Source organism: Cygnus olor, chromosome 2, assembly GCF_009769625.2.
Source record: "Cygnus olor isolate bCygOlo1 chromosome 2, bCygOlo1.pri.v2, whole genome shotgun sequence".
Classification (NCBI taxonomy): Eukaryota; Metazoa; Chordata; class Aves; order Anseriformes; family Anatidae; genus Cygnus; species Cygnus olor.
In genome coordinates this window covers 157,955,605-157,979,935 of record NC_049170.1, presented here as the reverse complement: position 1 = coordinate 157,979,935, position 24,331 = coordinate 157,955,605, and the positions used below count along the sequence as shown (strand labels likewise).

The window sequence follows — 24,331 nt, the reverse complement described above, 5'->3', positions numbered from 1 at the left end:
TGCTGGAGCCAAAGTCTCCTGAGGAGCACAGGAGATTGCAGTACAGACAATAAAAAAAAAAAGGGTTTCTGGTGATCGTTGCTCTGGATCCATACCTAAAAGAAGTATTAATCTTTACTGGAGAGACTAGGCTATAAGTTTTTCAAGATAGACGGGACGTAAAAACAACTTTCTAGAAGCAAAAGAAATATCCTCTAAGAGGAAACCATAAGACCAAAAAGAAAAAAAAAAACTGTTTTGCTTTTCTCATTCCTCATTACTTTAGCAGTCTCAGTTGTTTCACCTTTAATCCCTGTCTGATACAAAGCATTTCTAGGTGTCTGTTTCTTTAGAAGTTTGGCAGGACATTATTCATGGAAAGATTATCAGATTTACAGAATTTCTACCACCCAAAGGGCTCTGATGTTCCATCTCTGTGTGTCTGCTGCCATAGCAAGGTTTCTAACTGGTAAAGCCAGAACCCAAGAGTCTCAGTTGGACTTTCCCCCAGGCTGCAGCTAGGACCCCTAGGCAGAAAGCAAAGAGGGTGCAAGGATGACTTTTAGTTTAGAGACCTCTCCTGTCCCACACAAATTTGTATGAAGCCTGTGTGATATCACTCCTGTACTTAGTAGATACTGCATTATACTGAGGCTCACTGAGACCTTTTCTATAATTAAAGCAGAGATTTCTTAGTCTGAACTCTCTTCTGGAATGACCATGGAGAAAGCAAAAAGGATTAATAGATTTTGTTTATTGCTTCCCTGTTTCTGGTAAGGCTGTCCTTCCATCTCAGAATGAAGTCATTGCACTTTAATATGCCTTCTTTCTAAAATGTGCTATCAAAAGAAATAGCAGGTGTTCATTCAAAACAAACCCAGAAAGACGATTCTTCACAAAACGTATCCTTAAGCTGTGGAACTACTTCCTGTATGATGTTATGGATGCCAAAATTTGGGTAGAAAAAGGGCTTGGACCATCAAGTAGCAGCTCGCTGGTTCTGGATGAGGATATTCATGAGCCCTGTATCTTCACTTGCATACTTAACCTAAGTTTTTGGCCACTGCTGAAGTGAGGAAGGTGTCTGTGAAGTGGACCTTAAGACAATAGAATGTGGATGTTCTTGGCATCTTTTTATTATGATATATATGTGCATATATTATATATATATATATTTATGCCTCTTTTACATGAGACATGCTGCTTAGGGATGCAGATAGTGATCTGTCCTGCTGATTTAAATATAGAGTAACTACAATAATTTTAGTTGCATTACTCTGGTTTTACTCTGCATTAATCTGGTTTGAAGATGTGATCCCTCATGGCAATTTATAAGATAATAAAATTTGGTTCATATATGCTTAAATATTCTCAACTACTAGAAATCACAAATCTTATCAACAGTTGACTAAATCTAGACACATTTTAATTTAAATCCCTTAAGCAGATAGTCAGAGAACCAAAATATTCTAACAATAAAACTCTATCCGAAAACTAGATCTAATCTTCTGCTAAAAGATCCATGTCTTGAGGGAAGTGAACCTAGAGATCTTAATGAAAGCCCTAGGAAAAATACAATGCCGTACTTTTTCTCATCAGTTGGGAAAATAATTATTAAGTTTAAAGCATGAGTTACTTTCCACCAGTACAAGTTCAGGCAAAAAATGTACAGAGTTATATTGAAAAAAAAAAGTATATTTTCTAATCATTATAAACTGTTCTTAATCCACATTGACTCCAAATGTTGTACAGCAGATTTCACATTTAGATTTAGAAGATTTCAAATCCGGAGCATTTTCAGAATTTCCTTGTCTGTGTTTCAACTACCCCAACAAACTGTTTCATATAAAACCCCCTTGCATACATTAGGGAGATAGAGAACAGCTGGGTTTTAGGATATAGCTCGACATGACAGTTCAGATAAAATAAAGGGAAGAAAGCGAGTTAGGGAACTGGTTACAAAATACTCTGAATTGGCAAAGGACACATAACTGAATAAAATCCCAAGTTTAGTAATGACCAGCCAGAACTTCCGTTTAACACATCATCAAACAATTTTTTTCTGTGCTGGGTCAGGAAGAATCCAAAAGAAATGCCACTAACTACCCCACTGAAGCAGTTCAAGCCCAATCTGCATGATATTCAGGCTGTGTTTCTTTAAGTTTCACAAGTGCAGCTACACTGAGAGATCTGAAGGTCACTGTGCAGTGAGTTAAAGGACTGAAATGACGCCATTAGTATCTATGATCACTAATGATCATTATGATCATTAACATTAAAAGCTGCTTCTTTTCTTTTTCCTTATTTCTATTTTCTCAATAATGATGCTGAATCAACAGCTCTCCTCAAAAAGACAAAAAAGCACTTATTTTCTCACCACAAATCAGACATGAATTTGTCAGAAGTGCCATTACTTCCATAGGAAAGATCATTAGCAAATCTTGAAAAACACAAAACACTTTTTCCCGTGACTTTCCCAAGCAACAGTGGCACCATCAGCTGCTGCCTAAGTGCGTGCAGAGAGACCAGCTGTTCAGGAGAGCTCTGAGCCCTGACTTCTGCCTGGCGAAGCCCTTGCTGTAAGTATGTCACTGCTCCCTTAGGGCGGTTTAGTCTGGCAGAGAGAGAGAGTAGAGCATCTACGGAGGACGTGGAGAAGCTCCTGGGGACTTATGTCTTTATGTTTGTTTGCTGACACCTCAGGAAAATAGCCCAGGAACTTTTGGGTCACGTTGCTCATATTGTAGCAACATCGCAGCTGCTCTTTTTGCTCTTATTTTACATCAGTAAACCTCTTAAAAGGACAGTATCACAGTCGCAGTCTGAAAGAAGTCCCTCATTTAACAATGTCTTTGTCTAAACTCATGATTTATTAGCCTAAATAGACCTTCTGTGTCCTCTGTAGTTTTTGACTCATTTAGATAAGTGTACAATTGCACAAAATGGTGAGCAAGACTGTTGGAATCTTAAGTCCAAGGCATTTTTTTGATAGGAAAAAAGAGGTGGCAAAATTTGAGAAAGATGCTATATGTACATGACATTTGGAAAATATGCTTTCCAATGAGAACTAAATCACCTCCATGTATTTATCCAAAGAAAGAGAGAGAGAAAGATGACTTAACTGTAGGAGACCCTTGTTTTTTGGAAAAAGTCATTGCAGCAGAAGGTGCCTCCCCTGCTTCTAAGACACACTTCAGTCAGACAAAGGTTGCTGGAATGAGTACATGGACTTTGTAAGGTCCTTAAGCCCTGTGAATTTACTCTTCTTTCTAGCATTAGGATGTTTCAGTTACGGTTACTGATGCAATGTTTGACTGTGATCCACAGCTATGGAAGAGCAGAGCAACAGCCAAGTGTACAAGAGATCATTGAGCACAATTTTCTCACAGCCCACATCAACTAGAAGTTAAAAGACTTCCTAATCCGGGAAGTAGTTCATTAACAACCACTGATGCATTCCTTTCCTGTTAATTTGACCAGTTCTATATTGGACCATCACAAACTTTTTAAAAATATACTGAGCAAGGAGTTCCACTCTTATTGCAATCAATATGTAAACTTTAGTGTACAATTAGAAATCCCTCTTGGCCAGCATCTCTACAGCAGGGCTGTAGTCCATATGGAAAAGCAATAATCAGGCTCCAGGTATCTGTTTCCTGAACAAGCAACTGTCTTGTTTTGAATTTAAATTGAATTAATCTTTCTAGAAAACTGGAAAATATTGTTTTAATTTGTTTATTTTTTTTTTCTCCTTTGCAATCACAATTTTCTTTGCCTAATTCATTTACTGGCTTATTACGTGGTTAAATGTTTTCTGTATCCTGACCAATGAGAATGAGATTCAGACAACTGATTTCATACAGTCCATCTTTTTGCCCTCTAAGGGCAAAACAAAGACAGTTTTATTTCATTGTTTTGCTTTTGCTTTTTAACTTAATATCACGGGGCTTTACTTATTGTCTCTGTCTTTCCAAGTCTATATACAGTTAAATAACTACACGTGTTTCAGTTTTCAAGCTTGTTTCAGTGTCTTGAGCTCTGTGGGGTTCTTACTATTTTTGACAGCTGTCATTCAAACTCTAAAATAATTCACCTCTATGCCCAGGCTGTGGCGTTACTGCCATGCTTTCCCTGAAGCACAATCAGAAATCAATAACTTTTCAATATCTTCTTTTCTCTTTGTTTCCTATTTTGTAAAGTTTCCTATATTTACAGTCAGGTGTCAATTTTTGTCAATTCAATACTTGTGCTTTAGTCTGTAATTAATTGCTCAGATCCTGGCATCCTTGCTCAATTTTTTGTTCTGGCAAGGAAAACTGAGGTGCACTCTGATTCTGCAGAAACTTTTGTGCTGTGAATTTAAACCAGTCAGAAATGAGATCTGAATTTTTTACTGATTAGTATTTTAATGTGTCTGTTTTTAAGATCTGGCCCCATTTCTTAATTTAAGCTAACATTTATATTCTTCAAGACTTTCCTGATTCCATTTCCAATGTCCTCATCTACGCTTCTCTTAACTAAATTATTTCCATGACAGCCAGTTGAAATCTGAGGTGCAGATATGTAGAAGAGAGAATTGATTACCAGTAGAAAGCGAGATTTTTAAGAGACAAAAGTCTGCTTTATGCAAAATATCTTTCAAAATAATAGCAAGAAATATAAAAGTGCCAGGAAATAGGTGGATTTATTTCTATGAAATTCTCTGAGTTTTCACCAATTAAGCAAGGCTTCAAACAGATGAACATTTTAATGGGATATCACATGATTGGGTTACTGTGGTTGAATGCATTTCAGGTTGACCTTGGTAGTTGTCCATTTGCACGCTCTTAGGTCTTTGCAAGCATCATATAATGCCAGGTTGTTAATTCTGCTGTGAAAAGAGCTAAGGGAGGATATATTATGCTGCCTTCACCTTAGACTGAAAGCCCCCACATAGGCAGCTCCTGAAGCCCAATTAATGTATAGTAATATGAATTCATTAATTTAAATCCAAAGTGAGTAGGACTTCTGAGCAATCAGCAGCTTTCTTTGTCCTGTCTCAGGTTTCTGCACTGGTTCTTTGCAATTGGTAGGAAAATGGAGTACTCCCACTAAATGCTTGTGCACAGTGCTGACCCTTCAGATGGATGGAAAGTCTGTGATCTGAATTTACAGAAGCAATCTGCAAACATTAATTATTTATTCTTTGTGATGCCTTTAAACTTTAGCCATGATGACACACACATAAGGACCTGACAGAAGAGACTGATCTTCAGTTCAGTGCACTTGGTTTCTACTGCAATAAATGACACAAAAATGGTCATACCATGTTTTTTGTCCATGCTTCAGACCAACAGTCTTTGATTCATGCCAATAACCTTTCTGGACTTGGATTCTGCGTCACTTACGGGTGCTTGAGGAAAGACCGTGAAAAGATCAAGAGATACCAGATGAAATTGCGGTCCTTCCTTTAACTGCCTAAATATGGCTTTAGGTGCCTAAAATAGAGGTTCCAACTTGGAAAAGACTGTCCTAAAGTGTATTTCCAAAACCTTTGAATGAGTTAGACACAAGTGTCTTGCCTATTTATACTCTCATTTCCTCAGGAGTAGAGATGTCTGGTTGAGGGAACAGTTGGTGTTTTCAGTATGATTAATGGCCCAGTAGAGTTCTCTGAGGCATAAATCACTAGCCCCATGAGAAAGGAGGATTAGGCTCTCTACAAGAGAGAGACAGATTTATAAACTGTTCTCAGCATCACTCCGCCCCTGTTAAGTGACATTTTCAGTTGGCAATGCTTGGGTTTTCTGTCTTGTTTAACCTCCCAAATCAGGGAGATCTTGGTGTTGTGTGAGGTAGAAGAACAGAGATGAGTCCAGGGAAGGGCATTGTTCATCCTGGTCTCCCTTGACTCTAAAGTATGGGTGGTATATGATTTTTTTTCGGTAAGGTATAAACAGCTTCTCTTCTCTTGAAAGCAATTCCTTTTGCCCTGGGAATGATGGGGAGGTGGACAAGGTTTCTGTCGCTGAGAGCAGAGCTTGGTGTGTGGGCCACCAGGAGGCCCTAAGTGGCCAGTTCTGTGCTGGCACATATTGATCCGGAAAAAGACACAAATTTTGTGTCTTTCATCACCATTTCAGATATTCATCACCAGTATCAACTGGTTCTGTTGTATTGGAAAGCTTTTAGGTGTGAAAAAGAGTTTGAAAAAGAGGTCTCCAGTGCTGGCAAGTGATAGATCTTCACTTTCCCTACTCATAATATCAAAACACTGTTATTATTGCTTTTTTTTTTTTTTTTGCTTTTTTTTTTTCCTCCTTAAGTAACCCAGAAATTCAATCTTAACAATGTAGCCTCTGAGAACAAACTTTTTTCAATCAAAACAACTTTGACAATGTTATAGCTCCAAAATCAGCTGCAAAGACTGCATCTTCATGTTTTGTTTGTTTGTTTGTTTTTTCCCTTCTGTGGACATGCACAAACTAGTATTAAATAGAAGCTCTGAGGATATTGGGTTTTGATACGCTTAGGTATTCTACCTACCTGTGTTCTTGAACAGATTTTGAATAGAGCAGCATATAGTTCACATATGCCACTCATTAAATGTCAGAATGTTATTCTTCTTGGTATGCAAGTTGCTTGAAAGTGTTCCATGAATACTATCCTTGGTGGTAGTGTAAAGCCAAGTAATTTTGGATCAGTGGGCTCTGGAAGAAAACCAGAAAAAACAGCACACTAGGTTTTCTTTGATAACAGTCTGTTAAAGAAGAAATATTTTGGTAATTGAGATAGAGAAACTGGTGTCCTAGCAGGAAAGCCTCTTAGAAGAGCAGAACATCTGTGATTATTGCTGGTCATGAAGAAAGATGTGTATTGAGGGGACCGTGGTTTGGTGTCCATGAGTTAGTTGTGCTTCTCAGTTGTTTGTAACTTAACAACTTAATGTTTGACAAGTTAGTTAGTATTTACGTGTCATAGAAAAATAATTATAAGTAATAAAATATACTCATTAAGTGCTGTGATTTATCCCAGCAACATGCACCGAAGTTCTGGTGGTGGTCATCCTCGCTGGAAGATAGCCTCGTTCTACAACGTGCTGTAGCTTCTTGTGTTCTGCAGTACAACCAAGTTGCTCTCTGGAAACAACCAGAATGCTCTAGGAGGTATTATTTGAACTGGAGAGTGAAATCAGATAAAAGCTGTTTCAATGGGCTCTGTTTCTTCATAGGCCTTCATTAACAGGAAAAACAAAAAAAAAGTTAAAAAATCCCGCATGACTTCAGACCCAGTTGAGTTACAATTTAGTAGTTGCCATGTCTTCATTAGATATCCACTTCCTTGGGTTATCTTAGAAATATCCACATCTTGATAATATTGTCTGTTTAATATATAAATAATAAAATTCTAATTGCCTTTATCTCTGTGTTGTAAGATTCTCAAATTGTCTTTAAAATAAGAATTATAATTCTGCCATACTCAGTGAATTTTCTGAAATATCCTTTTTAATTTCATTAGGCTTTAATAGGAGTTGGAATCTGCTTCACAACAACCTTTCCTTTACAGAACATGTTTCTGCTCTCAAAATAGCCTTTTTAGACGTATCAGGAGAAGGGGTCTTTTGACTTAAGTAGTCATTAAAGAAATAACTGTCTTTATTTTCTAAAGACTCGTAGAGAGATGGCTCTTTTACTTCAGTTTAAAGAAGTTGCTTAAGCTTTGAAAGGTTATTAATTCCCCAATTAATAGCCATAATTTTACACTGAAATAGCTTTTTACATTACAGTGTCAAATTACTTTGCTGTATAGAGCATAACCCATTTTCATTTTTCTCAGAACTAGATTATCAGGAATTACTATGTTGAGGTTCTCTACAAAGAGACACCGTAGTTACAGCTGTGCCTCTCAAGTGAATCTGATCATCCCAACTCAGAAAGTGAGCAAAGTTTCTTGTTACTGACATGATACATGAGGTGGAGTAGAGATAGAGGTAGATCATTTCAGTTTTCATATTACGGTGGTTGATTGAATTACCTCTTGTTAGCTGAACCACTATAGCTGTCCATGTACAGCCTGCTGAGAGTGCAGAGTAAAATGCATTAGTTTTGATGTCATGTCATCAAAACACTCTAAGAATAACATCCCATCCGTTGCTGCCTCTCCACTGACAAGCAGTAACTCATTAAACAGCAGTAATTTGATCCCTTTTGATTGTCTGCCTAGTCTTTAGATAAAAAAAGTCTTACAGTCTGTGGTATGTTTTTAAGGCATCTGCTTTTTCTTCTTCAAGTTTGAGAGTGCTAGAATGCTTATAGAAGAGGAATAAAGCAGCAATATCTTGAGCACCCTCTGTGCAGTTTTGGACTGAAGGGATTTTTGAAAAGAAAATAAAGCCCACCCAATTTAAGGCTCTGATAATAATTGTCTGCATTGCTCTTTGCTTTTTTTGTTGTACATCTTCTTACTCCTTCAACCCCCAAGCTTCCAACGTGCAAGTGCCTTACAGATCACAGAATAGTTGAGGTTAGCAGGGACCTTCAGGTATCATCTTGTCCATCCCCCTTGCTCAAAGCAGGGTCACCAAAGCAGATGCTCAGGACTGCGTCTGGCCAGGTCCTGAGCACCTCCAAGGATGGAGACTGCACAACTTCTCTGAGCATCATACTTCTGTGTTTGACAGCCCACAGAGTCAAAAAAAGTTCATTTCTTACGTATAAGTGGAATTTCCTTTATTTCCTTTTGTACAAGGATTGTTTTCCTGATGTCTAGTCCTGTGTTGTTTAAAAGTGATTGCTGTAGGAAGAGCATTCTGGTTGATTATTTTGAACAAAATTGTCCTTAGTTTTACAACTACCATTTGTATTATGTTTACAACATGCAATTAAGGATTCCTATTAAATGTTCCGTACAAGGCAGATCCCAATAACCAATATTTATTTACATTTTTTTCCAGAATACAGGATTAAAAAGAGTATAGAGGACAAATTTAATACAAGAGAGAAGCTATAAAAACTACATTTCAGCTTTTATGAGCAAATTTGGGTGTTTATTGGCCTAGGAATTTTTTTTTCCTTTGACTCAAATATTGTTGTGGGGTGACAGACACACAAACTTCCTGGAATCTCCTTAATTTGTAGCAACTTCTCTTTTATTAAGTTATGTATACCAAAGCATATCTTGTTAACAACCAGTATATAGCAAATATATTTTCCAAGCTTATTAGTACAGAAAGAATTGTAAGTGGCTGCTATAGTTCATTAAGGCTTATTTATTTTATAGTTCATTAAGGCTAATTTTATAAGTATAAAACATATTTTAATAGCCATTTTTGCCTCAGTTTTTTATGTTTCTCTGCCCCCTACCGCTAGCAGCAGCTTCTGATTTTCTTCTTTGGTGCTGGATAATTTGCCACTCTGTTTACTGTGAAATACTTAGTGATGGCTTTTAATCAACAGTTTTGCTGGGCAGTAGCAGATGCTAATCTTCAGTTAGACACATATTCAGTTGTGTCAGACATATATGCTTTCTTGGGGTCAAAAGGGCCAGGTAATTTGATTTCTGCTCTCTTGATCCAGCACACTGGATGTTCTCCGTGCTGTATGGACAGAAATTTATTTGTGTGTACAGATATGATTAAAAAAATCTGTAACTTGATTCGGTGACTGCCTTGAAACCCAGAATAGGTCCAATTTACACATAAAATTTGTATCAGGAGAGGAAAAAGGAATGTGGGTAATTTATTTATTTATTTATGTATTTTTAGGATGGCCATGTTAGTAAAATCCTTTAAAATAAGTTTTATCAATGTGCTGTATATTGTTTAATATAATCAAAGGGTATCACAGTTGTTTAACTTAGGGTTAAACTTACTGCTCTGGAGAGCCAATTTTCCAGCTTGGATTTGAAATACATATTTTTTTTTTCATTGATGTTTGTAATGAGATGTTATAATACTGACTTTTCTCCTGCCCTTTGCTCAGTATCTTGCTGAGCCAGAGGGTACCTTGCTTATCCATGGCAGATATGTGCTCGATAGATACCGCATTGCTAAAGATAGTTAGATTTTTCGTGGCTGGCAGTCAGGTTTTCTGACAGATCACAGGGGAATATTCTTCATCTCTAACGCATGCTTGTTAACTGTTTGAAGAGAAACTTAACTGCACCGGTAACTTAAATCTAGTCAGATTATCTCAGAGAAATACTGATGCACAACTTGGCAAAGGGAGCCATCCACATCAGTTGAGACATACTGGGGAACCCCTCTCTCTCTTTTCTTATGTCTTTTGAACTTCCAATAAATACTTAGGTATTTATTGATGAAAAGACCACAGTTGGACCATTCTGCCCGTCATACCCATGTCTTTGCTCTCAAGCAATGGAGCAGTGCTTGTTTAGCTGCCTGTCCCAGCAGTTATTTATACATGTGAAACAGTGAAGCAACTACAAGATAGACAAAATGGAGGCCCCTTCTGCATGTCACATCACCTGATTTACGGTAGAAAGCCTTGGTTCAAATCCTTATTTTGGGTTTGGGACAAGATCTGGGTTTGAATTCCCATCTAAGTAAAGCCAGAAGGAACACTATGAGGAGGACTAAACTGTTTTCCTTCCTTCTTGTGGGATTAGAGGCACCGATGTGGCAGTATTCAAGGACAGACGTTTGTAATTCATTTGCACAGGACACCAGCAGAAATTAAGTCTCATTTAATTGTTGACAAATGTAGATGAAGGAAGGTAGTTATCTTGGACGTTCTTCCTGCTTAACTTGTGAGTATACTATATTTTATAATCTGCTGACATCTTTGTTTTTAATACTGTGTTCAACTGGTGATTTTAATACAATTTTCTATGGTGAAAAATTCATTTTGGTAAAGTCCACACATTAATCCTTTGCTAAAGCATGGGACACACCACCATGAGTGTGCAAATGTGCACCCCAAGCCCGATGTTCTCAGCCACATTAAAAAAATGACCTTGGGGGGGGTGGGATGAGGTCACGACGATGATTACAGTGGAGGATAAAAGTAGGGATTGCTTCAGTTATGAAGAGGAATGAAATAGCATGAAGTTAATCAGCAGCCAGCCTTCTCTTCCAGTTTCTTGGAGCTGGAGGACCAAGTACTGACAAGAGCTGTAAGCACAGTGTGCATACATTCGGATGTGTGTTTTGGGTGTATGTGTTTTCCAGTTCATATCTGCATCTGCACATAGAGACCTCTGTTAAAAACAGACTGATTTCACTATCAATATCTTGCAAATTGGATACTATTGTTTTCAATTGCTTATAAAATGAAGGTCTTTAGGATTACTTCCTATTGTGATTAAGCCCTGAATGCTCTCCCTTTGGGAACATTTATGCAAAATGAAGAGATGGCCGTTCTTTCTATTTGTATTTTTTGTGATGAGTGGTTGTGAGGGCTGCTTTTGTCTAAACACTTAGGAAGTTAATGAGCTTACTTTCACGGGCATAGGAATCTCACTGTGAGTCCCTGTAATCCTTTTTTTTCTGGTAAGACCTTGTGGAGACATGCAGTAGAGAAACGCTCCTCAGTAGCCATGAAAGCGGTTTCCCATCTTGCAGATTACTCCACCACTTTTCTTCTCTCATCCTGAGTGACACTGAAATTCAAGCACCTGTTTTCGTTGTCAAAGCACCTCCATGCAAGACAGGTGTTATGAAGTCCCCAATGAGCCAGCAGAGATCTGGACAATGAAGTCTGAACACCATTTCATCTGCCTGCTTCACAGGGCTCTGTGCACTTGTCCACATGCATATGTCTACAGTTATTTTGAGATTCCCAAAGCTACATCACCTGGATCCCAGCTGTCAGTCCAGGAGGCCGTGGGTGTCACTTGTCATAGCTCCTAGCCCCACATAAATGTATTGTATACCCTAGTAAGTCTCAAATGGCACGAGGTGGTTGACTGCAGGTAACTGATTTGAGCCCTAAAGGTCTGATATGGAGCAGTTTGCTCTGTGGGCTTCATGGACTGTCTTGTCCGGCTGTCCTGTGACTGTAAGTGTAGCTTGAACACCCACTGCACATGGAGACAGCACCAAGCTGATGCCTGAAGTAGGTGCTTTAATCCTCAGTCATGAGTGGAAGTGCCATTTGGATTAAACAAAATGAAAACGATCTGAAACATGATCCGGAGGTAGAAGTCCATTCAAAAGTCAAGATGGGTGTTCCTAAGAAAAAGGGGTGCTTTTGAGCTTCATGCTGTGACTGTGCATGGGATGGACTGAATGTTAGCCGGACTGATAAGGTTTATACGTGTCAACTGCAGATCTTCTGCAGAAAATATGCTGCCTCCAGGCTGCAGAGTTTTTAACAGCGGAAGGGGCTGGAAACATTTCAGTTGATTTTAGCCAAAATGACAGGTAAAAGGACTCGCAGGCTGGGGCTGCATCTAATATGACACTAATTCACCTGTCAGCCCTGATACACTTTTTCTCCTTGCAGTAGCGATCCAGAGTGTGTGGGTTCATTGTTTTAGCAGGAGATGACCAATCTTTTCAATCTTGTGAGCAACATAATGTTCTAGTATTTCTCCTTGCTTCCTACAAAGGAGAAGTCATGGGAAGGAAGATGCAAACATGATGAGGCCAGCGGCAGTGACAAGTAGTGGGGAAAGGTGATGCTCATGGATTATTCCACATACCTCCCCTTGCATCCTTCCGTTTCCTGCATCTTCCATCCCTAGAAAGCCTCTGGATGCTTTCTACCTTGGGATACTCGGCCTTACCCAGAATCTCTGACATCCCTTAAGTTTCTAGGCAATCATGTTTACCACTCTGTTTTCTCTCAATATCCCTCTCGACTTTCTGACTTCTATTTCCAGTAGATAAGAAATATTTTCATAGCCAACAAGCTCATATAATGTGTCTGAAGTGGTAGAGGGGCACCTCCAAACTTACCAACTCCTGTAATAATGCAAGGTATTTTATTTGTTTAGATACAATAGGTGTACATTTTAATTTCTTACGATGATTTTAATTGAACTACTGAGTTTCAGTGATCCACATGGCTGCTTCCTTGTTGTTGAGTTATCTCGTTGGATTAGGTTGCTTGGACCTTTACAATAAGTTATGCTGTTTCAGTGGGTGTCCTGGTTTCTATCTGAGGCACATAAGGTATCCAAGGAAATGGCAAGTGATAGCCAATTATTGCCTTTCTCAAAGAACTGTGAAGCCATTGTGTTTTATCATCTGCAAAGAGTCTGAGCAATGATTCCAAATTTAGTGCACAGTTACTATGAGGCATGACGAAGTATGGTCTTACCTCACTTCAGTCATACTGAAAACTAGGCATAAATGACCTAAAGGTCAAGCAGGTCATGGGTATATTTCTCAGAAGTGAAATTTAACCACAAGCTAAGTTAACCACAAGTTCATTCACCACTTTCTGCCTCTAGCACTCACATTAATGTTGGAGAATCTGTGTTTTCAAGGTGTTTCTCTCTATATAGAGGGACCATAGCTGAGCTCAGTGAGGGTAGTGCTGGCTTTAACATTCACAGTGGTAGAGTTTTTTACATGCTGTTGGGCAGCACATACAGAAATGGGCATAATGGCCATAATGACCCTCCTTTCTCACCTACTTTTATTCACAGATAGGGAAAAATTCCCTCTTCCACTTGGGGAGTGAAGAGTTCAAGCAGAGCCTTGGGCACACGCTTAACAATGAGCACATGTAACCTTCCTGCCTTGTAGGAGCTGGTGAAGCTGTTCCTGCATTTAGGGTGCCTGTTTCAACACAGGGACATTGGTGAATCAGAAACACAGAGTGAGTTTCTGGGTGAGATAAAATAAAAGCCAGTGTTCTTGCACTATCTGCACTTCCAAGTAGGGACATACTTAGTTTTTTTTTCAGGCTATCCTGTTCATGACTTTTCTCCCTTCACACTGCCTACTACTTCACAAAGAAAACAAAGCAAAACAAGAACAGCCAACGTATTAGGCTTGATACTGCAACTCAGATAACCAAACCCCCTGCAGAAATATGTTGGAAAAGTTTAGGGATGCCAGAAATATTTTGTCAGCCTGTCTATGGCTTTTGAGTGAAAGTCAAAGTTTTTCTTTCTGTCAGATTTTTATTTATTTATTTATTTATTAATCTCCTTTTGATGAGCTTTCTATTGGGTTTTTAGCTACTTATAAAGGAAAAATATTTTTTAATTGCAATTTCCAATAACAACAAAAAAAATCACTTCAGAGATCTTGCTTTCATTTTTCCCTGCTGTTGCTTTTACTCTTGACATTCAACCTACTCAACAAGTCCTGATGTGACACTGTAAAATCTTTATCCTGTCAAAGCCCTGCTGTGAGCATTGCCCAGTACTTCCAAAATTTGCATTTAGCATCTATTCATATGACTAAATCGGTGGGGTTTTCTTATCATTGAGTAGCCCTCCAGCTTTATAGGAAAGGGCACAAAGTTAATGAAAACAGCATTAAAACTCTATTAACATTTAGCGAGATTGCTAAGCCTTGTAACTTAATATTAGTTTCAGCTTTTTCCTTTAACTCACAACAACCAGAACCTGATTCAGCAGAAACAACTCTAATGTTGAACCCATTTTCCAGGTGAGGATGTTATTTCAGAAAAGATTGGAGTCTTTGCTTTTTAAGGCAGATTGTTTGAGGCTTCAGTTTTTGGTCCAGAGGGAGAAAGACCTCCTGCAAATGCCGTGCTACACCCTACACCCTAATTTTTTTCAGAATATTAATGAAGGCCTTCCCTCGGACATAAACTTTGCTGTTGTTTTGCTTGGAAAAAAAAAAAAAAAGGAGGTAAAACCACAATGTGGTAGTAATACAGCAAGGAATTGGCTACCATGCAAGTGGAAGAGCAGGCTGAAGTATGTTTGAATCTAAGCGTCAATATGCTTTCTATCCACAGCCCTGGCTCTAGCTCAAGTATGACCTCAAGTTCCTCAGATACATCAAGTAAATTGCTTCTCTAAAAAGTACCAAGGGATTATTTCTGAGCCATCCCCAGAAAGTCAGCAAGTAGATGTGAATTAGTGCTTATGTTTCACATCGGGAAACTTGGCCTTACAGTTCCGATCTATCCATCTATTCTGTTATTACTGATTACAACTGGCATTGCTCACCTCTCCATAGGCTATTCCAGTGTGAGACACAGACAGTCACAAAAGTAAGAATAGTTCTAGAAGAAGAGTGGCCGCAGATGGGGTACTAGATACCTACAGTCTTTCTCTTCCTGTAGAAGGAAACGCCAAAGAAATGCTTAAGCTCTTATGAGCCAGAATGCACAAAACACACTTTTATTTTCAGCCTTTTTACTGAAGGATTGGTTTGGTGGCTCATAAGGATCTGGATGGAGAACTGATCCCAGCTTAGTTCTTGGCCTTTTCCATTTAGCAAAATCTTCAATACATTTGTTTGTTTGTTTGTATGTTTTCTTAATTCCTCTTCCCAATATTTGGATAATGGTTTTTGGTCATGTCGTCTGTTTCGCTTTTATACTATTTGGGTCAATTCTTCTGCTAAAAATGATGGAAATCTTCTCTAACCCGAAGGTGTGTTCTGAGGGCAAAATCAGTAAGGGCTTCTGCCTCAGCAGATGCTGTGGTATCATCGGGAGAGGGCATATAAGGGCTTTGGCTGATTAAAAGACATTCAGAGAAGGACTGTACAGAATAATCTGCTGTCATATGTTGAGTCAGCTAATAAAAAAGGTAGTTACTTAAAATGTTCACAGGCATCAAAGCGTAACAGAAGTTTTAGACAAAAGAAAATAATTGAAATTACTATGGACATAATGAGAAATACACTATCAGGTTTTATAAAGGCTTAGTCAAAGGGCTTGATTCTCAAACTGTAGACAGTAGAATTGCATGTAGCCAAGTGTAAAAAAAAATTAAAAATGGATTTATAAAAGGATATCACGGAGGGTGGTATTAAGTGAACACAGCTTGTCAGTTCTGGGGCTCAACGTGAACCCAGGTACTGCCCTTGTTAGAATGAACTGAGATTGCAGCATTTAGTACAAAACACTGTTTTATTCCTTACATTTCTTTCATAACAGACTGTAAGACAGACTGCTGAACTGAAGATATTATAATGCAGATGTTACTAAAAACCCTGCATTCCTTTCATCCAGCAGGTCTTAACTTACCACTCTGAGCACCCCTCTGAGGCACAGAGCTATCAATACCTTGTTTTAAAGGCAGTGAAACTGAGATACAAAGAGGTTAAGTAACTTGCTGGAGGCTGTTATAGGAGAGCAATTGTGTCAGTTGCTCCCAAGCTCTCAGCTTTCAAACTCAGAGAGATTTTGTTTGCCCCTCACTCTCTTTAAAGCACATATTTAGAAAAAATGAACCAAAGATGCATATATCTGACAATAGCATATATCTGATAATTTCAGTAGAATTGCTTTGGGGTTGTTTTGATCTGCTAATTTTTTGGTAGGTACTAGGAAAACAGCAGTGTGTATTTACAGCACACTGTTCCCATCTATTGGGGTTGCTCTGTAATTGTTTCTGTTGGGTGGCAGCAAGTCATCTATCTTCATGTTGATAATCTCTTTTGGTTTTAGTAACATTCCATTATTTCCCTCTCCATTAAATTTCTTACTGTCTAGGGAATTTCAGGTGAAAATGTACTCCCCTCACATAACAATCTCTGTTAATAATTTCACTGCTATATCTGAGTCAAATATCAACTGTGACTTACCCTTGAATGAGGAAGATGATGATGTTCAGCATCAACAGACTTTCTGTCTTGTATCTCATTTCATGCAAAAAAATCTCATTGTGAACCAGCTGTAAGGATTCCCTAAGAAGACTACTGGAAAGGAGGTTTCCATCTTCTTTAACTTGTTTGTCTAAAAGTTAGATTTTATTCTCAGTAAATTCTCTAAGCACCTCTCTAGATAGTCACAAATTGTAGGTAAACACCAGAGGCTGAGTAAGTAGTCTTGCCTCTCTTTTTTGTATTATCCGTTGGGTCTTGCCTTCTCCTTGTCAGTGGATATACAAAAATTTGAGAAACTGTACTTCAGAAAGCTGAAAAAAAAAAAAAAAGGCACAGGTAGAAACCCACTACCCCAATTTTGATGGGAGGCATTTATGGAAGTTCAGGAAAACAGATGAGGAAAAAAGCACATGAAAGATTTAGAGAAGTAAACGAGAGCATTGCAAGATCTAAACTATAGGTTATAGGTTAACTATATAACTATATAGTAACTATAGGTTATATACTTATAGGTTTTCCTAGGTTATAGTCCTAGTGTTATAGTCAGGATAGCATGTTAAACATAATTAATAATTACTTCAGTTCAGCACTTAAATACTTGTAAAATGCTGGTGTGAATTTCAGATTTGTTGTACCTTTAGTCCGAACTATTACAGTGCTTCGGGTTCAATAGTTATTTATTTATTTATTTATTTATGGTTTTGCTAAAACACTGGAGAGTAGAAAAAATATATCTGTATATACTAAGCTGCCTTCAAGATATTTTAACTAAATGCATGAATATTTTAAACAATCCAGCTCCATATTCAAGAATTCTACTTAAAACTAGAATTGCTGCCTTTTTCACTGCTCTGTGATTCACAGCTAGAAACATTCTGGACAGGAGTTCAGCCTCCCAGGAAGCAAATACTACTTCTATAAGGAAAAGGTTTTCTTTTTCTCTCTTACATAGAAAGATAAAAATATGTCAAAATTTATAAAAAGTTGTCTAAAAATAAATTCTTATTTATGCTTCAGACATCTATCTTTGAAATTTACCCTGAAAATGCAGCTCAATTGACATCACATATAACTTGTTTTCAGATACAGGAAGAATATTTTGTGTTCTGATAATTTGTTGTTTGTTTTTTGTAATCATCTAAATTTCAAAATAATGCTGATGTTCATGTGAGATACTAGTTATGCTATTTATTTTGTATCTTCCAAGGTTCCAGAAAAAGCCTTCCATTTTCCTTTCTAAATGATACTGGAATATACAGAGAAGAAAACAGTCATATTTCCTTTTGTGTGTGTGTGTGTAATAATAATAATCAAGAGGAGTAGCATCCTTTCTACCTCTCTAGCACAATTTAATATCTGGGGATCTCTAAATGCCTTTGGAAGTGCATGCTATTATCTCGGCTCTAGTGACTGAATGAACAGCAGCACAGAGTTCAAGTGATTTTCCCACCGTCACAGCAAAACACTGCACCAGGGGTAAGCACAGAACCACATCTCCTCCTGATTTACTCCTAGGTGGTCAGCTCTTCTGTAGTCTCTGCACAACTTCCATCCTTTTTAGTTGAATTTCCTGCACCTAGTCACACTTTGTTAGATGTGATTTAATCCATCTTTTATTATTTACTGTGATGACAGGAGAGAATGAATCTTTTCTCTTTCAAATAGAATGTAGTTTCAGGATTTGCCTGAGTCTCATACATGAGACTCAATTGAACAAGTTCTTTTTTTTTCATTTCTGATTTGGTTCCTGTGCTGTGCTCACCACTGCAGTATCTCAGTGCATGCGGTAGCATAAGACTTGCTGGAAGACAGGTGACTATTTGAAGGACTGTAAATGGCATATGGGAAGGGGTCCTGACTCCAGTAGGTCATTAAACTGCTTACAATAATAAGGCCAGTACTAGTGAAGGATGCACAACTCCTCCATGCATGTACTACACTATTCTCCCATTACTCTCAGAATGTCATAAGGCCCAAGCACGTAGCAGATCTTGCTGAGTTTCTAATATCCTAACCTGATGTTCACCAAGTATTGAAATTTTAGAGGGAAAAAAAAAAAAAAAGGATATTATGAAAACTGCATCCTGTTTACTGAGACAGCCCAATTCTCACAATACTAACCCAAACAGTTCATTCCTAAGAAAACGTGGGTATAGACCTCCCATGTCACAACTTTGACAGTTTCTAAGTTACTTGCTTGGCTCCACCTTTCCTAGAGTAGTTTGTTGGTTTTTTTTTAACTGATGTACCTCTTATCGTTCGGTTCACTAAACCTCTGCGGGCAGAAACCATGTGTTAATATCACCGGAAAACAGGCCTAAAGAATTAGCTGTAGCTCCAACGAAGAGTTTTTTTTTTCTTTTTTTTTTTTTTTCTTCTAATTCTTGGTGGCCAGCCTTACAAATCCCTTATTATTCATTCATGGAAGTGTCACATTTAAAATGCAAATTCCTTCCCATCCTCCTCCCCTTTCTGAATGCATTTCCTTTGAAGTATCCCTGGAGCTCTTGAGGTGCCATCCACAATGGGCTCACTATGATCAGCCGGCTTGCAAAATGAGTGCCCTGCATCAGCTCAGGTGAATTCATCTGAGCCCTGCTCAGCTGTCCCAGCTTGCATCAGGGCTTTAAATTAATGTAAGGAAAAGGAGAAATGAAGGGTAGTGGGGATACTACTCTCAATGCAAACGCGCATTTATTTCTTTGTTTACCGTTAATACTACTATTAGGAATAATATTTTGGCTAAGCCAGTGTTGCTTTTCTTGAGGAACATCACAGACCATATCTGCCATCCACAGAATCCAATACATGGCTATGCAGTGAAGTCAATAATATAAACAGGTCTGTTTGTCTTGCACATATTCACCTGTTTGTGTCTCCCAGCATGGGAAGAGCAAAGCTCTTCTATGGCATCCATACTGGCAGACAATGTCATGGCTCAACTAGCACGGGGTTTCTGTATCAATATGAGGAGTGGTGCATTGCCCTTGCTAGCTTCCAGCCATAGCTAAGATTTCTTCTAGGCTGTGATAGCTGGCCCAGGCCAAAATTGTGCTAGGGAAAATTCCACTAATTGAGAAAGTCTACTGTGTCACTCTGCAGTCAGTACCTGTGGTCCCAGAGGGCTTGGGGAACGTAGTGGAGGAAAATATCTTGTTTTCAGGTAGAGGCCAGCTCAGTGGATGTAATGTTGATGATTCAGACTTCTAGGAGTAACGTAAGTACAGATAATAATAACCATAATAGCATAATAAATCGCATTATCAGTGATGGGTAAATAGTTTAACAAACTTCATCAAATGACTGAGTTCCTTATCCAGCAGCTAGACTTGCTGTCTCCTGTGTGCTAATGCAGTCAGTACTTAAAACCAGAAGCAATGTAATTTTGAGTATAGGCCACATTATTTGAGTTAAAAGCAAACTTCTATCAGTTTATATGAGATTTGTGGGGAGAGCTCATGCACAATAACGAATCTCTGAAAATCATGGCCACAAAGTGATAGTTTCAAAGTTTATATGATATTAATGGGGTATCTGCAAGAAAAATCTCAAATAAAATGTTATTTTCCTCTATGAGGGCAAAAAGATACAGTATTTTTAGTCAAATGTATTTTCCTAAACTGCTAAATATTAACTGTATATATACCGCTGGAGGTTCTGAAGATCATGAATACATATTGGCTTTATGGATTGGCAATGATCCATGTCCATAAACTACCTATCCTTCTGACTCTAGGGTAATTGTCATCCACTTTGATTTTACATCCATCACATGCATCCCACACAACTTGGTGTTCTCATATGGTTGTACACTTTGGCTGTCTACAGGTTTTTGTCAACGGTACAGTAGAGACATGGACATACTGGAGGGAGTCCAGCGGAGGGCAGTGAAGATGCTTAGGGGACAGGAGCATCTCTCCTATGAGGAAGAGCTGAGAAAGCTGCTGCTGTTCAGACTGAAGAAAGAAAGGGTCAGGGGAAATCTTAACAATGTCCATAAATACCTGAAGAGAGGGTGCAATGAGGATGGAGCCAGGCTCTTTTCAGTGGTGCCCAGTGCTAGGACAGAAGGCAATGGGCACAAATTGGAACACGAGAGGTTCCATCTAAACATCAAGAAACATTTCTTTACTGTGTGGGTGACGGAGCACTGGCACAGGTTGCCCAGAGAGGCTGTGGAGTCTCCCTCCTGGCAGATCTTCAAACGCTGCTTGGACACGGTCCTGGGCACCCTGCTGTAGGTGGCCCTGCTTGAGCAGGAGGTTGTCAAGAATTCACTGAGTACCTCATCCTTCTCCTTATCCCAGGTAACCTGTTCTCCTGTTTCTTTCCAGAGAGGGCCCACAATTTTCCTAGTCCTCCTTTTATCACCGATGTACCTATAGAAACTTTTTCTTTTTTTGTTACTCTTAATGTCCCTGGCCAAATTTCATTCTAACAGGGCTTTGGCTCTCCTAACCTGATCCCTGGCTGCTTGGACAATGTCTCTGTATCCCTCCCAATCTATCCGTCCTTGCTTCCACTCTCTGTAGGCCTTCTTTTTCTACTTGAGTTTGTCCAGGAGTTTCTTATTCATCCATGCAGGCCTTCTGGTGTTTTTGCCTGACTTTGGGGTCTTTGTTGGGATGCATCACTCCTGAGCTTGGAGGAGGTGATCCTTGAATATTAACCAGCATTCCTGGGACCCTCTTCCCTCCAGGGTTTAGTCCCATGGTACTCTACCAAGCAGATCCCTGAAGAGGGCAACACCTGAAGAGGTTCTCCCAAAGAACAGGGTAGTGAGCTTGCTGTGTTCCCTCCTCACTGCCCTCTGGATCCAAAACTGCACCATTTCATGGTCACTGCAACCAAGGCTCCCTTGAGTTTCAGGAACCTCCTGGTTTACATACGCCCTGCTGTGCTGACCCTCCAACAGGTATCGGTGTGGTTGAATTCCTCCGTAAGGACTAGGACTTGCAAATGTGAGGCTGCTTCTATCTGTCTATGGAGGGCCTCATCTGATGACTTCCCAGGGTCCCTTCCAAACTCAACCAGTCTGCGATTGCCTATCCCAATGACTAGGGAGAAAAAAATGGGACATATATAGTTACCTAGAAAAGCCAAATATCCTCAAACAGCATGGTATGATCAAGTTTGTATCTTTCATTAGCAAGTAGGTAACAAGTGACATGAAAATCCTTTACCAAATTCCCTTAGCTGTCTTGGCTTTTGTGCTTTGAATTTGGCTCCACAGGTGTCTGGGAAACCTATTGCTGTTTTTAAGCATGATTTGTGGCTTTATTAAATGGATTTTGGAGTTAATTGTGTTGGGATGATTCTGCCTGCCAACAGGAAACCTGGACAGCATTTTCAATGCCCTTCAGCCTTCATAATCTAAATAAATTCATGAATGTACAAAAATGATTCTACTTCTTTCCTCTTGCCCAGCAACATGTGATGGCTCAAAGAGCTAAAATTTGCTGTAATCGCCTTTTCCTCTCCAGTAACTCCTCAGAAGTCAGTCGTGTCCTTCAGATAACGCTACAACTTCCACAACTTCTAAGTATCTCATATTTTGCTTTCTTCATGAACATTTGGAATCGGGATATTTTGCATAGCTTCAAAGAGAGAGGATTTCATTAGTAATTTCAGAGTTAGAGTCACACCAGCACGAATACTGGGAGAATACACTCCTCAGTTATTTATCTGTTGAAGCCAGGAATGCTTTTAAATGCAGTCATTAATTTTTAGTACTGTAAAGAATGAATCTCTTAAACAGGGTTATCAAAGTAATAGGAATGTAGGCGTGGAAAATAAAACTCTAAAGGGATAAAATTTTGATTTGGTAAGGGATGAGGACAAAGCCTTTTGTGTTTTTCCCAAATATCACATTTTTTATTTTTTGTTTTACTAAAAAATAGATATAACCATGTAAACTTAAATACTTTTATAATCTTACTCTGTTGTGTTCTATTTCTTAAAAATGCATTTCCATAGAAGATATATGTACTGTACTAGATGTTACATTACTTGCAAGCTATATTTACACAACCTTGTTTTGAAAAAACAACAGTGGTGAAGAAAAAAAAAGATCTGTTCCATTGTCCTCCTAAGTATAAGGTTGTTTTTACTGTGTTTAGTCCAGCTTTACAGCAGCAAAGCAAAGAGGGTTGCACTGTTTCTGTTAAGAAATAATTCCTTGGTCCTGTGTTGCTAAGTATTCAGCATTTGTCCACATACATTATCTGGTGTTTTCTTTTGATTCTTGCTGTTTTGTCAAACACAGTTGTCAGCACAGACCTGCCTTCTCCCATGGAAGAAGCTGTGGATTTAGGTCTTGGAATGTTAAGCAGAAAGATCAATTTTGATTATATTTGATTGCCAGGATTTCTACTTTTAACAGATGCTGACAGCTGTCACCCTTTTTTCTTTTATATATATGTTTGGTCAGGAAAACTCAGCAGTACTTTTCTAATACTTTTGTGAAAAAATGATGCCAGTCGCTGACTTACTTCAGATTTAGTGAGATCTCAATGCTGTTTTTTTGGAATGCAAAAGAATGAATTCTTGTTAGTATCTTGTTAATATCTTACCTCTTACACCTTTGGGATCTCTAACAATCATTTGTTGTGTGGTGGTCACCTGTGTATTCTAAATATTCTAAACAAGTTGCCACTTTGATTATCATACATTCTATAGTGGCTTTTATCTCCCCCACCATTACAAATTTAATTTGTATTTCTCTTTTTTCATATAAAGTTAGAGGACTATCTGGACAGAGAAACAACAGGGTTTTTCTCCCTCCCTTGCTACCTCCTTCCCCCCTTCCCTCCTTGCTATTTAAATACTAAAGGCAATGATTTAAAATAGAGAAAATAAAAATAGTCTTCTTAATTAAAATTTGACCAGAGCATAAAGATTTATGGTCCTTTAACATTTTTACTTTCCATTGCTACATGAAGAACAGTTACTTCTTCTGTAGGCCGTATTACAGTGAGTTTAGGATCATGTTGCAGTGAAATCTAAAGAAAGAAAATCTCCATTGGAAAAAGAAAGGAAAATCACTCCTACAAAATGAACTGACATTTCTGCCTGTCAGTTGAAAGTTTTGTTGTTCAATACAGACCAGATCATGCCTGGTATATGACAATGCAGCTATTTTTTTCTGATTCACATATCATTACTAATAGTACTTTCTGTCATAGGTACTCAGACAAAATATATAGTACATTGTATAGGAGAGAGAGTAGCATCTAACTTATTTTCCTTACAGTGATACTTAAGAGGAATGAGGTTTATTTTTACCAGTGAAATGCAAAGGCACTCAGAGAAATGATACCACTCCTTCTTCCATTTTCACATGACTGTTGATCGCAGGGTAGCTGTGAGGCACTGATGAGGGGTACTCATGAAAGGTTTATCAACTAATCTGTTTCCAGTTGAGATAAACAATAATGCAATTGCTCAGGGAATTATATGGTTTCCCTCTGGAATACAGCATATACTTGTGGTTAAGACAAATTAGTTTAAGCTGGGGAGGTGGAACAGAGGTAGAGCGGACTAAGAGGTAGAAAAAGGGGTTAAGGCAGTGGAGACGTCTTACAAATGGGGTTCTTCCACCATGCAGTGGGAGCTCACCTTGGCCTGACCATGGACAGTGCTATATTA

The 24,331-nt window shown here is 38.5% G+C and overlaps 1 protein-coding gene across 8 annotated transcripts in view; it reads left to right on the top strand.

The window, feature by feature from the left end:
- The window catches only part of TSNARE1 (t-SNARE domain containing 1), a 461,283-nt gene that overhangs the window by 401,613 nt on the left and 35,339 nt on the right, over nucleotides 1-24,331 (top strand). The window lies entirely within an intron of this gene.